Source organism: Trachypithecus francoisi, unplaced genomic scaffold, assembly GCF_009764315.1.
Source record: "Trachypithecus francoisi isolate TF-2019V2 unplaced genomic scaffold, Tfra_2.0 Lachesis_group8, whole genome shotgun sequence".
Taxonomy (NCBI): Eukaryota; Metazoa; Chordata; class Mammalia; order Primates; family Cercopithecidae; genus Trachypithecus; species Trachypithecus francoisi.
Genome location: NW_022681473.1, coordinates 11,840,369 through 11,856,779, shown reverse-complemented (window position 1 = coordinate 11,856,779; position 16,411 = coordinate 11,840,369). Strand labels below are relative to the sequence as shown.

The window sequence follows — 16,411 nt, the reverse complement described above, 5'->3', positions numbered from 1 at the left end:
CCCAGGGCCTCTGGGCCTCCCGCTGCACTGTGTCATCTGCCATTTGGTGTTTTCTCAGAGAAGAAGCTCTGTCATGAGCAAAGTAAACATCTATAATCTTTCCCACATTGTTGGTCATGTTTTCTGTTACTTGCAGCTGAATGCATTCCTGTGGCATCAATCATGTCCACTTTAGAGATAAACAGGGCCTTGAAAAAGGGGAGGTCTTCCTTTGGAGCCAGCTTCTTATTTCCTGGAACTGGAGATTCAGGTGGCAGAGGAGAAAAGGCCCTCTGCCTGGGGGTTGAGCTGGGGATAAGGGGTGGAGTTTCTGGCAGAGAAGTCTTGGGGTAAGGCCAATACTCACTCTCCTGTGACAGAGCCTCAGGATCTTCCCTGGCCCCAGGTCCCAGACCTTGGCTGCATGAGGAGTCACAAGATGCCTCTCCTGAACCGAGTACCAGGGAGCTCTCCCTGACACTGATGGGTACTGGTGGGCAGGGAAGGAGATGGCAGTAGCCATGGATGGTGACTCAGATCAGAGACCTGGCTCCAGTCCCTCCTCTGCCACGAACTGCCTGTGTGTCCCAATGCCCCAACCAACTCCCTTAGGGCAAGTACACTGAGCCCTCATCCATGAATAGGACGCTCTGTGTTCACAGGGAGCCTCCTGCCCCAGGTCCCCTGGCCTCTGAGCCTCTTCTCAGAAACATGAGTAAATCCTGGCAGGTGAGGGACCCAGAGGGAGCAACAGAAGGCTCTGTGTCACAGCCAGGAGTCAGCAAGTGCTCAGTCTGCAAGCATCCAGTCTAACAGGAAAGTCCTCCAGGCAAGTGGCTTCCTGAGGGCTAGGTCCAGTTGGGGTGGGGATGGGGTGGGGAGTAAGATTCTGCTGTGAGCAATGCGGAGTAAGGAAAGGATCCAACTTCCAAGACCATGGCTTTGCTGCCAGCTGACCCCTTCCTCCCCACCCGCCAAATACTTCCCCCAGTCCTGCATCATCCCCTTCCTGCTTTCTGCTGCTGGGGCAGTCAGCATGGAGGCCAGGCTTGGCACTGCAGGAGGGATTCTGGAGCCCTGGGAGTCCTGCACGCTGGAAAGGCTTTTCTCAGGATTCTTCCCTGGCTCCCTGGGAGGCTGAGCTGCAGGGAAATGCCCAGTGCGCACCATGCCTGCCAGTTTTCCTGGAACCTTCTGTAGAGTGAGCCAAGAAAGAATCTGCCCACAGAGCCCTGCGGCTATAAATTCTCTCTTTTCCCTGCTCCTGGAGATGAACCAAAAGAAAGCTACTGCCTCTTCCCTGGGTGACTGCCTTCAATAACAGTAACAAGGCCCAGTGTGGTGGCCCACGCCTATAATCCCAGCACTTTGGGAGGCTGAGGCAAGCGGATCGCCTGAGCACAGGAGTTTGAGACTAGACTGGCTCTACAAAAAATACAAAGAAAATTAGACAGGTGTGGTGGCATGTGCTTGTGGTCCCAGCTACTCAGGAGGCTGAGGAGTTCGAACCAGAGCAACTCCGTCTTGAATAGGGGCTGGGTAAAGTAAGGCTGAGACTGACTGGGCTGCATTCCCAGGAAGTTAGCCATTCTAAGTCACAGGAGGAGCTAGGACGTCGGCACAAGATACAGGTCACACAGACCTTGCTGATAAAACAGGTAAAGAAGCCAGCCAAATCCCACCATAACCAATATGGCAACAAAGTGACCTCTGGTCATCCTCGCAGCTCATTATATGCTAATTATTATCATTAGCATGCTAAAAGACACTCCCAACAGCTCCATGACAGTTTACAAATGCCATAGCAACACCAGGAAGTTACCCTATGCTGTCTTCAAAGAGGAAGAACCCTCAGTGCTGGAAATTGTCCACCTCTTTCCTGGAAAACTCATAAATAATCCACCCCTTGTTTAACATATAATCAAGAATTAATAAACCGGGTGTGGTGGCTCACGCCTGTAATCCCAGCACTTTGAGAGGCTGAGGCAAGCAGATCACAAGGTCAGGAAATCGATACCATCCTGGCTAACACGGTAAAACCCGGTCTCTACTAAAAATACAAAAATGAGCCAGGCGTGGTGAAACGCGTCTGTAGTCCCAGCTACTCAGGAGGCTGAGGCAGGAGAATCGCTTGAACCCGGGAGGCAGAGGTTGCAGTGAGCTGAGATCAAGCCATTGCACTCCAGCCTGGGTGACAGAGCCAGACTCCATCTCAAAAAAAGAGAAGTAACTATACGTATTATCAGTCAAGCAGCCAAAGCTGTTGCTCTGTCTGTAGAGTAGTCATTTTTTTATTCCTTTACTTTCTTAATAAACTTGCTTTCAATATACTCTACGGACTGGCATGGTCCAAGAACCCTTTCTAGGGGTCTGGATTGGGACCCCTTTCCAATAACACAAACATGTTTTTTCCACTCTTACAGCATTTAAAACCAAAGATATTGCTTCCAATGGAGTTACTCTCACAATCCATTTTAGCGAAGGTTCCTCAGGGAGCTGATGACACAAATCTACAGAGTGCGGATTTGCAGATTTGATGATCTACATAATGGATCAGTGCTTCACACTGTGCCCTCTGGTGTTAGTAGTTAGTTGGTTTTGTCTTCCCCAACACTGGCTACCTTCTTGGTAACCACAGGTCTCAGAGATATATCTGTTGCCCTGGCATAATTTTTCACTGAACCCCAAAGGGAGAGGGTCTATGAGGCATGTCTGGCCTTCCTTCCTGTCCTGGTCAGGAATTCAGGTTTTCAGGTTTCTCTGGGGTCACCTTGGCCAAGAGGGTCTATTCAGTTTGTTGGGGGCTTAAAATTTTATTTTTGGTTTATAAATCTAATAAGCACGGCTGGGCGTGGTGGCTCACACCTGTAATCCCAGCACTTTGGGAGGCTGAGGCAGGTGGATCACCTGAAGTTGGGAGTTCAAGACCAGCCTGACCAACATGGAGAAACTCCGTCTCTATAAAAATACAAACATTGGCCGGGCGCGGTGGCTCAAGCCTGTAATCCCAGCACTTTGGGAGGCTGAGACGGGCGGATCACGAGGTCAGGAGATCGAGACCATCCTGGCGAACATGGTGAAACCCCGTCTCTACTAAAAAATACAAAAAACTAGCCGGGCGAGGTGGCAGGCGCCTGTAGTCCCAGCTGCTCGGGAGGCTGAGGCAGGAGAATGGCGTGAACCCGGGAGGCGGAGCTTGCCGTGAGCTGAGATCCAGCCACTGCACTCCAGCCTGGGCGACAGAGCGAGACTCCGTCTCAAAAAAAAAAAAAAAATACAAACATTAGCCAGTCATGGTGACGCCCATTTGTAATACCAACTACTCAGGAAGCTGAGGCAGGAGAATCACTTGAACGTGGGAGGCGGAGGTTGCAGTGAGCTGAGATCTTGCCACTGCACTCCAACCTGGGCAGCAAAGTGAGACTTTGTCTCAAAAAAAAAAAAAAAAGTACTGGCCATGTCAGGAGTGTTGGTAAGGACGTAAGTGCCCATGCACCTCAGGGATGGCCACAGGGACTCAGAGAAGACGGCAGAGCAGTGAAGGCTCTTCAGGGAAGGCAGGCCCTGGAAGAGCCCCAGAACTTGTACTGGAAAGGGCATGGAGGCATTCTCCGCTCTGGGGAGATGTGGTGTGCAGTGGGAGATTTGAGGGGGCAAAGGTTTGGATGAGCAAATGCATGAAGGTGACGGCGTTGAACGGTGTTCACAGTTACAAGCACGTAAGGAATGGCTGGACTTAGCTATGGAGGGAGCTCAGATTTTGTGCTGAGAAATGATCTATGTCCTTTAAATTAAAGTCAGGTGTGCTGTGCACGGTGGCTCGCACCTGTAATCCCAACACTTTGGGAGGCCGAGGCAGGCAGATCACTTAATGTCAGGAGTTGAAGACCAGCCTGGCCAACATGGTGAAATCCCGTCGCTACCAAAAATACAAAAATTAGCTGGACATGGTGGCGTGCCCCTGTAATCCCAGCTACTCGGGAGGCTGAGGCTTGAGAATCGCTGGAACCCAAGAGGCAGAGGTTGCAGTGAGCTGAGATCGTGCCACTGCACTCCAGTCTGGGTGACAGAGTGAGACTTTGTCTCAAAAAAAAAAGTCAAGTGTGCCTTTGATGGCGTATCAGTGCCCTTTTAGTACCTGTTCAACCTTCCCTGGTGAGTCTGTTGGGGCAAGAGAAGGCAGAAACTCAGGCACCCTGGAGCATTTGACAATGGCAGGTGCCAGAACACAAGATAAGGTAGAGACAGTTCACAGGGCAGGGCAAGGCCGCCTGATAAATCTGCCCAAAGGCATGGTGGAGAGCGGAAGTGGAGACTAATTAGAGGTCAAATAGGTTGAGTTGACATGAGAAGGACTGCCTGGAAGAGCAGAGTAGAGGAGATTATTCCCAGGACATGAAGGAGATACCAACAAGGATCCATGCCCAGTCACTTTCCCTGGGAAAGAGATATCGATCAGAACTTCAGCAAGAGGCAGCCAGAACTACTTTGCTGTTACATCTAAATTTGACCAAATGACCCTTTAGAGCCACTGTCACACAACCCGAGGAGGCTGCCCTCCTGCTTGGGTTCTCCAGACAGTCTAGGAAGAAGGTAAAGCTATGGGAAGGGAAATTGCTCTGAGAGCAGCCGAGCCTGCAAGAGGAGAGGGAGGAGAGGGAGGAGGCAGAGAAGAGGGAGCCCAGAGCAGGAGCTTCCTGGAGGGGGCGGGACATGGGGCCGGAAAGGAAGGAGAAGTGACATTGCATAGACCCAGCTCCAGTTCCAATATGGCCTTGGGATTCAAAGTCAGAGAAAAGAGAAAGGGGAAGAAAGGGCAGGTGACACAATGTTATTCAAACCTGAGAAAGAGGTAAGAGAGGAAAAAGATGAAAGCTAGAGACAAAAGGGAAGTGTGAGGGGAAACATGAGGGTAACGAACAGTAACCAAGATGAGGTCAAAAGATGATCAAGCAGAAAGAAAAGCATCTGAGAATAATGGGGCCTGTGGCCAAGAACAAAGTCCCCAGAGCCAGCACGGGCTCCCAGGAAGCAGTCATGCTTTCAGCCCCCAGGACTGGGTTACCCAAAGGGGACTGGGAACGCCTGCCAAACACAGTGACAAGCTCCCTGCCATCTGGCTGGGCCAAGAAATGGGGCTCTATGGCTATCCAAATAGTCACTTAATGAAGACTTTTGACTTAATGAATTAGCGGACTTTCTTCACCAAATGATGTTCAGAGACTTTGACTCCAGCAGGGATGTGAGGTCACCAGGCCACTGAGACCACTGCAAGTGTAAAGTGCAGGCTCTGTGCTTGGGCAGCCTGGGTTTATATCCCTACTCTGTTACTTACTAATGGTGAGAACCTTAGCCTCTATATTCTACTCCACAAAATGAGTACAATAATATTACCCACCTCATAGAGTTGTGGATATTAAACGAGTGAAATACATGCTAAGTGCTTAGAATAGTGCCTGGCACAGAGAAACTGCTCTCTCCTTGTTAATAATTGTGACTTATTATAATTCATAAGCACGGCCGTGTGTGGTGGCTCACACCTGTAATTCCAGCACTTTGGGAGGCCGAGGTGGGAGGAGTACCTGAGGTTGGGAGTACAAGACCAGCCTGGCCAACATGGTGAAACCGCATATCTACCAAAAGTACAAACATTAGCTGGGTTCTTCACTGGGGAAAATGGACAGGTAAAAGGCGGTGGCTGCACTGTGTGGAGCACCACACAGCTGTGAGAAGAGGTTGTAGATGCACACACAGCAACACAGGTGGACCTTACAAACCTAGTGCAGAAGAAAAAAGTCTATATATTCTAATTTGCATAAACATACCTGACATAAATATATATTCGAATACATGTATGCACAATAACCTGAACAACAGATGCTGGCAAGGATGAAGAGAAAAAGGAACACTTTTACACTGTTGGTGGGAATGTAAATTGGTTCAACCATTGTGGAAGACAGTATGGTGATTCCTCAGAGATCTAGAAGCAGAAATATCATTTGACCCAGCAATCCCATTACTGAGTATATACCCAAAGGAATAGAAATGATTCTGTTATAAAGGTACATCCATCCACACATATGTTCATTGCAGCACTATTCACAATAGCAAAGACATGGAATCAACCTAAATGCCCATCCATGATAGACTGGATAAAGAAAATGTGATATATATACACCATGGAATACTATGCAGCCATAGAAAAGAATGAGGCCATGTTCTTTGCAGGGACATGAATGGAGCTGGAAGCCATTATCCTCAACAAACTAACACAGGAACTGAAAACCAGACATTGAATGTTCTCACTTCTAAGTGGGAGCTGAGTGATGAGAACACATGGACACATGAGGGGAACAACACACACTGGGGTCTATGGGAGGGTCAGAGGGGGAAGGAGAACATCAGGAATAATAGCTAACAGATTCTGGGCTTAATACCTAGGGGACGGGTTGGTCTGTGCAGCAAACCACCATGGCACACGTTTACCTGTGGAACAAACCTGCACATCCTGCACATGTGCCCCGGAACTTAAAAGGTGAGGGAAAAAAAGTTATCTTATTAAGTGCAAAAGACTGGAATGAGATCTTCCAATCACGTCTGACTCAACCTCTAATTCCTGCTGTGAAAAAGTATATGATGTATTTAAAAAATCAAATAAAAATGGCTTTTAGAATCATATAAAAAAGAAAATAACATGAAATTCCAAGAAAACAGGCAAAGGTGAACATTAAAAGCATTAGGATGGTTGTTTGTAGGGGAGAAGGGAATAGGAATTGTGATAAAAGAAAATAGCTTAAATAGCTTTTTTTTTAGACAGAGTCTCACTCTGTCGCCCAGGCTGAAGTGCAGTGGTGTGATCTCGGTTCATTGCCATCTCTGCCTCCTGGGTTCAAGCGATTCTCTTGTCTCAGCCTCCTGAGTAGCTGGGATTATGGGCATGTGTCACCACGCCCAGCTAATATTTTTATTTTTTTATTTTTATTTTTATTTTTTGAGATAGAGTTTCACTCTTGTCACCCAGGCTGGAGTGCAATGGCACATTCTCGGCTCACTGCAATAACGACCTCTCAGGTTCAAGCGATTCTCCTGCCTCAGCCTCCCTAGTAGCTGGGATTACAGGCGCCCGCCATCACACTCGGCTAATTTTCTGTATTTTTAATAGAGACGGGGTATCACCATGTTGGCAAGGCTGGTCTTGAACTCCTGACCTCAGGTGATCCACCCGCCTCAGCCTCCCAAAGTGCTGGGATTACAGGCATGAGCCACCTTACCCGGTCATAATTTTTGTGTGTGTGTATATATATATATATTTTGAGACAGAGTATTGCTCCGATGCCAGGCTGGAGTGCAGTGGGGCGATCTTGGCTCACTGCAACCTCCACCTTCCAGGTTCAAGCGATTTTCCTGCCTCAGCCTCCCGAGTAGCTGGTACTACAGGTGCATGCCACCATGCCCCGCTAATTTTTTTGTATTTTTAGTAGAGACAGGGTTTCACCATTTTGGCCAGGATGGCCTCGATCTCTTGACCTCATGATCCACCCGCCTCGGCCTCCCAAAGTGCTGGGATTAGAGGCATGAGCCACCACGCCTGGCCAATTTCTGTACTTTTAGTAGAGACGGGGTTTATGCCATGTAGGCAAATGTGCTTTGCCAGTTCCACAGCAGGAAACTAAGGGGTTAGTAAAAATTAGTGGTTAATTAGGGCATTTAGGTTGATTCCATGTCTTTGCTATTGTGAATAGTGCTGCAATGAACATATGTGTGGATGTACCTTTATAATCTCAGCACTTTGGGAGGCCGAGGCAGGTGGATCACCTGAGGTCAGGAGTTTGAGACTAGCCTGGCCAACATGGCAAAACAGGCATGAGCCACCATGTCTGGCCAGAAAATAGCTATTTTTAAAAGGAGTGCAAAGCAAAGGTTTAGCACAGAAACTGGCATGTGGTAAGTGCTCCCTAAGTGTCAGCTATTACTAATTAATTAAGAAACAAATAGTCCAAAGACAGTCAGTGCGTTTCCCCAAGCACACATCTTGGTAGGTTCCATGAAGAGGCATGGTCCGTACCTGTCTTGCCATGATCATTTTTTTAGGAGCCTAGAGCAGTGTTTGGCAGTTGTCTTGAATGATTAAACAAAAGCTAGTTCATGACAGAGTCACCCAGCAGAATGTTCACCTCATCCAATTATTCTACACAATTGAGAGAAATATTCTTTTCTAATTTCTTTCCTTTCTTAGAAAAAATTAATAGACCTTGGTTCTGTCCCCAAAGGTCTGAATTAGGGGTTAATTAGGGTTAACCACATTCTGTATTTATATGTCCTTTTCTATGGAGACATCAAAGCCCAGAAATGTCACCTCAATGCCCATACAGCTTTCCCCTCACCTCCAAGAGTGAGAGAGAGTCAAATTTAGAATCCCAGGCCCTTGCAGGTAAGCCTGACAGTTTCAGTGAGCTCGGGAGGGGGAGGTGCCCATAGGGTTTGTTGGTTCAGAAAGCAGCAGAACTCAGCAGGCTAAGGGAAGTGAGTCAGTGTCTTAATGCGCATGGATTTCAAAACAGTAGGGACTGCAGACTCTATGGTGTGAAGAAACACATCTGACAGCTTTGTTATTACATCAGGAAAGCTGCAGTCAGCAGACACGTACGGGATGTGGGAGGTTTGTTTTGACCACACCCCTGTCAATAGTTACAAGATAAGCCAAAGCAAGAAGCACAGACACCATGCCTGGCAGAAAAGCGGCTGTTTGCGGAACTATTTTATGTAACACAAAACCACGTTTTCAATCCGTAAGGCAGGATCTCCACCTCATTGTGTGTGCGCAGACCAAGCAATGGCGATGGCTCTTGCCTACAGGAAGCAGCAGAATGTCCATGACCTTCCCCAGTGAGATCATCACTTCTACAGTGCCTGGGACTTCCTTACCTCTTTTTAAAGATCTCCCTCTGGGACAGCCCCCACCTTGCTCACAGAGGACATCGTCTTCTTATTTGAGTCTTTAGCAGTGGCTAGCATGTTAGACTCACCTGGAGAGCTTTTTAAAAATCCCAGTACTTGGCTGCACTCAGACTGATTAAATTAGAACCTGGGGGGGGGGGGGGGAAGGCTAGACGCAATGGCTCACACCTGTAATCCCAGCACTTTGGGAGGCTGAGGCAGGTGGATCACTTGAGGTCAGGAATTCGAGACCAGCCTGAGCAACATGGCAAAAACCCGTCTCTACTAAAAATATAAAATTAGTCAGATGTGGTGGCGCATGCCTCTAATCCCAACTACTCAGGAGGCTGAGGCAGGAGAATCTCTCGAACCCGGGAGGCAGAGGTTGCAGTGAGCCAAGATAGCACCACTGCACTCCAGCCTGGAAGACAGAGCTAGACTCCATCTCAAAAATAATAATAATAATAAAAAGAACCTCTGAGGGTTGGGCTCAGGCAACAGTATTTTTTAAGCTCCCCAAGGTGGTCCTGACCAGGCCAAGGTTAAGTAGCCTTGCTTTTGTGTCTTGCTGATAGAATGCATTCAGTAGATTTATGAAACAAAACCTTATTCCTTCATTGAAGGCCAGTGACAGGGCCCTTGTTCTGGGCATTTTACAGGGCCAAGTTGTAAGTAAGAATCATCTGCCAAGGCACAGGCCTGTTGGCCCTGCCCTCCTGTGGTTCCCAAAGCAAAACTGTTACTGGATGGAAAGTCTTGACTGTGAGTTGTCCAGGTTCTTGGCATGTTGAACAAAGAATTCAACAAAATGCACAAAGCAACAAAAGAACAAAACAACGAAAGACAAAGCAACAGAATAACGGAGTAATGAAAGCACAGATTTAGCAAAGCAAAAGTACATTCCACAGAGTAGGAGGTGGCTTGAGCAAGCGGCTCAGGAGTCACCCCACCCCTCTCATTGAAGGATGTTTATTAGGCTAAAGGAATTTGGAAACGCTGCTAGGTGCCCTTTAGAGGCCTCCTATTTGTTACACCCTATGAAGGTCTGGCCTGTGACCAATCAGAGGCTGAAGTGGAGGCTCATCCCGCAGTCAATCAGAGACTGAAGTGGAGCCTCAGCCCGCAGTCAATCAGAGGCTGAAGTGGAGGCTCAGCCCGCAGTCAATCAGAGGCTGAAGTGGAGCCTCAGCCCGCAGTCAATCAGAGGCTGAAGTGGAGCCTCAGCCCGCAGTCAATCAGAGGCTGAAGTGGAGCCTCAGCCCGCAGTCAATCAGAGGCTGAAGTGGAGCCTCAGCCCGCAGTCAATCAGAGGCTGAAGTGGAGCCTCAGCCCGCAGTCAATCAGAGGCTGAAGTGGAGGCTCAGCCCGCAGTCAATCAGAGGCTGAAGTGGAGCCTCAGCCCGCAATCAGAGGCTGAAGTGGAGGCTCAGCCCGCAGTCAATCAGAGGCTGAAGTGGAGGCTCAGCCCGCAGTCAATCAGAGGCTGAAGTAAAAACTTCTGTCTTGCCATCACAGGGACGAGGTGTGGCCTGTGTGCTGCCTCACCTTGCCTAGAACGGGCTGCACCTGCTGTTCTTTTGCTTCTATCTTAACCCTTGGTTTACCCTCCCTGTTCTTCTGCCTCAATATGGATTTGCTGAGGGCACAATTGGGCCCAAGGGCCTTCTCAACAGTGTGGGGCCTTGGCATTGCTCCTCCTGGATTTGCCATTCACCTGGTGCTAATCTGAGAGGACCCCAAGAGAACCCACTTCTGTAGTTCCCCATTAGGTGTCCAGCTTCTGGGGAAACTGTTGTCCAATGCAGTAGCTCCAGGGTTAGGATGGCAAGGGTTGGGAGTTGCAGCTGGAGTTCCAGCAGAACCGGGAGGATCCCTCTCCTTAGAGCTCTCATTCCTCATTCTCCAGCTTTCCTTGACTCCAAAACACCTTCAAGGCTGTCTGTTCCGTATGACAAAGATAGGATTGGATTTAAAGGGGAAAATATAACTTGCTTCTCAGGTAACTGAGAAGGTGCAAGGGGTAGCACAATTTGAGCTGCAAATGCCAGTTACAGGGTAAGTAGTAATCATCACATTGTTTGGGCTCTGCTCTCTGGAGAAGCCCTTCAGCTATTGTAATGACAGGAGCAGCCCAAACTGGGCCTACTCTGTTGATAGCAAAATGTTGAGTTACATTTTAGGTATAACAGAGCCCAAAACTACAAGTCATGGAGCCTGGGCATGCACAATAGAAAACTTAACCTCTAACAACACCAGTACCCAAACCAATAAATCCTCCCCTCTGAACCAAGAAGACCGGAACAAGATCAACATGACTGGAAACTGAATGAGGCAGGAAGGCTTTCAGAAGCAAGGGGTCCAGGCGGGGCGCAGTGGCTCACACCTGTAATCCTAGCACTTTGGGAGGCTGAGGCAGGTGGGTCACCTGAGGTCAGGAGATTGAGACCAGCCTAGTCAACATGATGAAACCCGTCTCTACTAAAAATACAAAATTAGCCATGCATAGTGGTGCACGCCTGTAGTCCCAGCTACTCGGGAGGCTGAGGCAGGACAATCACTTGAACTTGGGAGGCAGAGGTTGCAGTGAGCCGAGATCGCCCCACTGCACTCTAGCCTGGGCAACAGAGCTAGACTCCGTCACAAGAAAAGCAAAAAGCAAACAAACAAACAAACAAACCTAGGATCAATAGAAAGGAAATGTCTGCGTTTCCTTTGTAGAGAAAAAGGTTGTGGAGATCAAAGTTCTTATTGTGCAGAGGAAGTCTTCAGGCAGCAGGTTTCAGAGAGAATAGATTATAAATGCTTCTTATAAGGTTTGTGTTGATTTTAATGCTGGAGAGGTATATGAGGCATGTCAGACCCCCACTTCCCATCATGGCCTGAACCAGTCTCTCAGGTTACATTTTAACAGCACCCTGGCTGAGAAGGAAGTCCATTCAGATGGTTGGGGGCCTTAGAATTTTAGTTTTGGTTTATAGTGTACATCTGGCAGTTTGATAACAATATCTGAGACAAGAGATCACAACAGCTAACACTTTTTTTTTTTTTTGAGACAGAATCTTGCTCTGTCACCAGACTGGACTGCAGTGACACAGTCTCAGCTCACTGCAACCTCTGCCTCCCGGGTTTAAGCGATTCTCCTGCCTCAGCCTCCCAAGTAGCTGGGACTACAGGCACCCGCCACCACGGTTTCACCATGCTGGCCAGGCTGGTCTCGAACTCCTGACCTCAAGTGATCCGCCCACCACGGCCTCCCAAAGTGCTGGGAATACAGGCATGAGCCACCACACCTAGCCCACATAGCTACTACTTTTTTTCGAATCATGGTAAAATACACATAACAAAGTTTACCATTTAACTTTTTTTTCTGAAATGGAGTTTCGCTCTTGTTGCCCAGGCTGGAGTGCAATGGCACCATCTCGGCTCACCTCAACCCTCCCAGGTTTAAGCGATTCTCCTGCCTGAGCCTCCCAAGTAGCTAGGATTACAGGCATGCACCACCACACCCAGCTAATTTTGTATTTTTAGTAGAGACGGGGGGGGGGGTTTCTCCATGTTGGTCAGGCTGGTCGCGAACTCCCGACCTCAGGTGAATCTGCCTGCCTTGGCCTCCCAAAGTGCTAGGATTACAGGTGTGAGCCACCACGCCCAGCCGTGCCCAGCTGGGGAGCAGCCTTTTTAAGGATAACCAGGTGGGTTGCGGGGAGCCAGTGAGCCAGGACTGCTGATTGGTCAGGGATGAAATCACAGGGAGTCAACACAGTCTTCTTAACCTGGGTCAGTTGCCGGGTGGGGGGCCACAAGATCAGACAAGCCAGTTTATCAATTTGGATGGCGCCAGCCAACCTGTCAAGTGCAGGGTCTGCAAAATATCTCAAGCACTGATCTTAGGAGTAGTTTAGGGAGGGTGAGAATCTTGTAGCCTCCAGCTGCGTGACTCCTAAACCATAATTTCTAATCCTGTGGCTAATGTTAGTCTAGTTCCCAGGCAAGAAGGAAGTCTGCTTTGGGAAAGGGCTGCTACCATCTTTGTTTAAACTATAAACTACAAACCAGGTTTCTCCCAAAGTTAGTTCAGCTTACACCCAGGAATGAACAAAGACAGCTTAGAGGTTAGAAGCAAGATGGAATCACTTAAGTTGGATCTCTTTCACTGTCTCAGTCATAATTTTGCAAAGGTGGTTTCATTCCTGCTGGCATTCACCTGTGCAAGCTTCCAGCTTGCAGGCTGCTCTTTGTTAGAAAATGATTTGGGGCTGCTTTTCATTGAAAAGAAAAACCTTGGCCAGGCACGGTGGCTCACACCTGTAATCCCAGCACCTCGGGAGGCTGAGGTGGGTGGATCACGAGGTCAGGAGATCGAGACCATTCTGTCCAAAATGGTGAAACCCCGTCTCTACCAAAAATACAACAATTAGCTGGGTGTGGTGGCACGCACCTGTCATCCCAGCTACTTGGGAGGCTGAAGCAGGAGAATCACTTGAACCCGGGAGGCAGAGGTTGCTGTGAGCCGAGACTGCACCACTGCACTCCAGCCTGGCGACAGAGCGAGACTCTGTCTCAAAAAAAAAAAAAAAAGAGAGAAAAAGAAAAGCCTTACTGATGACTCCCATACCCTTGCTACCTGCCTAGGTAATTTCTTCTTAACTCCTATATTGATAGGTCCATTGTCCAGTGTGCCTGGCGAGTCAATATGCAGAGACACCAGCTTACAGCAGAGAAAGGGCTTTAATTGTAAGGCCACTGAACCAGGAGATGGGAGGAAACCTCAAATTTATCTTCCCAAGAAATTTCGGGCTAGTGTTTTTTAAGAGCGTTGGAGTGGGCCGAAGTATGGAGACTGTTGGTTGGTCGAAGAGTGCAGGGTGAAGTCATCGGACAGGGAGATAAACAGACTGTATTCTCTCTTTTTTTTTTTTTGAGACGGAGTCTCGCTCTGTCGCCCAGGCTGGAGTGCAGTGGCGCAATCTCAGCTCACTGCAAGCTCGGCCTCGCGGGTTTACGCCATTCTCCTGCCTCAGCCTCTCGAGTAGCTGGGACTACAGGCGCCCGCCATCTCGCCCGGCTAGTTTTTTTTGTATTTTTTAGTAGAGACGGGGTTTCACCGTGTAGACCAGGATGGTCTCGATCTCCTGACCTTGTGATCCACCCGTCTCGGCCTCCCAAAGTGCTGGGATTACAGGCTTGAGCCACCGCGCCCGGCCTGGACTATATTCTCATGCTGATTCCTTTCTTCTGTGGGGGTCTTCAAACTGGTCAGCATCAGTTGTTGTGCTGGAATTCAGGATCTGAAAAACATCTTAAGCAATTGTTAAACAAAAGCGGGCCCACACCCGTAATCCCAGCACTTTGGGAGGTCGAAGCGGGTGGATCACCTCAGGTCAGGAGTTCGAGACCATCCTGGCCAACATGGTGAAACCCCATCTCTACTAAAAATATGAAAATTAGCCGGGCGTGGTGGCGGGCACCTGTAATCCCAGCTACTTGGGAGGCTGAGGCATGAGAATTGTTTGAACCCAGGAGGCGGAGGTTGCAGTGAGCTGAAACTGTGCCATTGCACTCCAGCCTGGGCAACAAGAGTGAAACTCTGTCTCAGAAAAAAAGAAAAAAAGCCGTATGATTCTAATATCAGAAATCCTATCAGTAGGAACAATGGGGATGCCAATGATCATTATCTAGTGACTTACGGTTGCAAGGAAGTCGATCAAAGTACAGCCTGATTAATGCTTCATTATAACCACACTTCTGTTCAGGATTCTTGTTAACCCTGTGAGGACAGCTTCAGAGCATTTGAAATCAGCACCGATTTTGAGAACTTTGGCCTATCCCACCGCCGGGCCTGTGGGTCTTCATTTAGAAATTTACCAAACTGGGCCAGGCGTAGTGGCTCACTCCTGTAATCCCAGCACTTTGAGAAGCTGAGGTGGGTTGATCACGAGGTCAGGCATTCAAGACCAACCTGGCCATGGTGAAACCCCATCTCTACTAAAAATACAAAAAAATTAGCCGGGCCTGGTGGCAGGCGCCTGTAATCCCAGCTACTCAGGAGGCTGAGGCAGGAGAATTGCTTGAACCTGGGAGGTGGAAGTTGCAGTGAGCCAAGATTGTGCCATTGCATCCAGCCTGGGTGACAGAGTGAGACTCTGTCTCCAAAAAAAAAAAAAAAAAGAAAGAAAGAAATTGACCAAACTTGGCCGAGAGAGGCTTGAGAGTGACTCCTCATGGCAAAAGTGGGTCACATAAGGAAGACAGGACAGGTGTTTGTTCCTTTAGTAATCCCTCCAGTGTCTGACAACCAAATCATTTTTCACTTTGCTACCAAATATATCCTAAAATGTGAGTTGGATCATGCCTCTCTCCTTCTCAGAAACCCATAGTAGCTCGCTGTTGCCGACAGAGTACAAACATGAATCCATTTGGCATGAGATGTCCTCCATTCCAGAGCCCCTAACTTCCTTTCTGGCCTCATCTGCCACCTCCTCCCCTAACACCCTTGCACTCCTGGACACGCTGCGTGCCGCTGCGACTTAGGTCTTCTCCATCTATTCTTTAGCTCCAGCCACTCCCTAAATGCTTCCTCTTTTGTAACTCTGCCCCAACCCTGATCCTTTTGGTCAGAATTAATCTCTTCTTTCTCAATGCTGTCAAAGCAAATAGCAGGTAAGCCTACTCAGCACTTGTGTTGCCCTGCTTTGGATTACTGTGAGGTGTTTATGAGTCGCTTCCACTACAGACAACAAATACCACAAGGGCACTGGCCATGAACTCACCTTTGTGTAGGGCAGAAATCCAGACTTCCGTTTACAGGGAATATGGTGCCCTCTGTGTGCTGCGTCCTTCCTGAGCCTCTGCTTCTCTATCCTTTTTTAACAGTGTTTCCTAAAACAGGATTGGAGGAACTGTTAAAGTCACTCCTGTTTCTGATGGCAGTGTGAAGTCTCAATCTACACAGGATGAGGTGAAAGAAAAGATGGAGAACTACTGCTTGGCAGCCACATTGCTTGAACGAGAAGCCCCATTTCACCTACCATTGCCTCAACCCACTGAAAATGGTCCCTACTGAGCTGTCCAAATTCCTTCCTCCAAGGCGATCCCCCAAGAGCAAAGGCCTAGCACATGGCTTAACACTCGACACCACCAGCAGTGTTTGCTTTGTCAGTTCTCAAACTCTGTCCTTCTCTAGCGCTCTCCTCTTGCCTCTCTGGCTGTCCCTGTCTAAATCTCCTGCACCGGAGCATGTCCCTGAGCCCAACTCACATTGGCAATACTCTTCGCTTCATCCTGGTACACTGTCCCCAGACCACTCAGTCACTTGTGGGCCTTTGGTTGCTGCCTAAATGGGGAAGAACTTGGTCTACATGCTAGATCTTTCTGTGCTCCAGATCTTTCTGGGCTGCCTGCCTAACTGGATGTCCAAAACACTTAATTTCTCCCCTAACTGAGGCTTTGGTGAGGAGAAATATTGACTCCAACTCTTTAACCCAGTGCCCTACTG

General features: G+C 48.6%; 1 long non-coding RNA gene across 1 annotated transcript; it reads right to left on the bottom strand.

The window, feature by feature from the left end:
* Positions 1 to 14,093: 14,093 nt before the first annotated feature.
* Positions 14,094 to 15,790, bottom strand: LOC117079786. Its single transcript, XR_004435617.1, has 3 exons — positions 15,687 to 15,790; positions 14,604 to 14,695; positions 14,094 to 14,204 (listed from the first exon to the last, which is right to left on the bottom strand). It is a non-coding gene; the product is annotated as an uncharacterized LOC117079786 (long non-coding RNA).
* Positions 15,791 to 16,411: the final 621 nt, after the last annotated feature.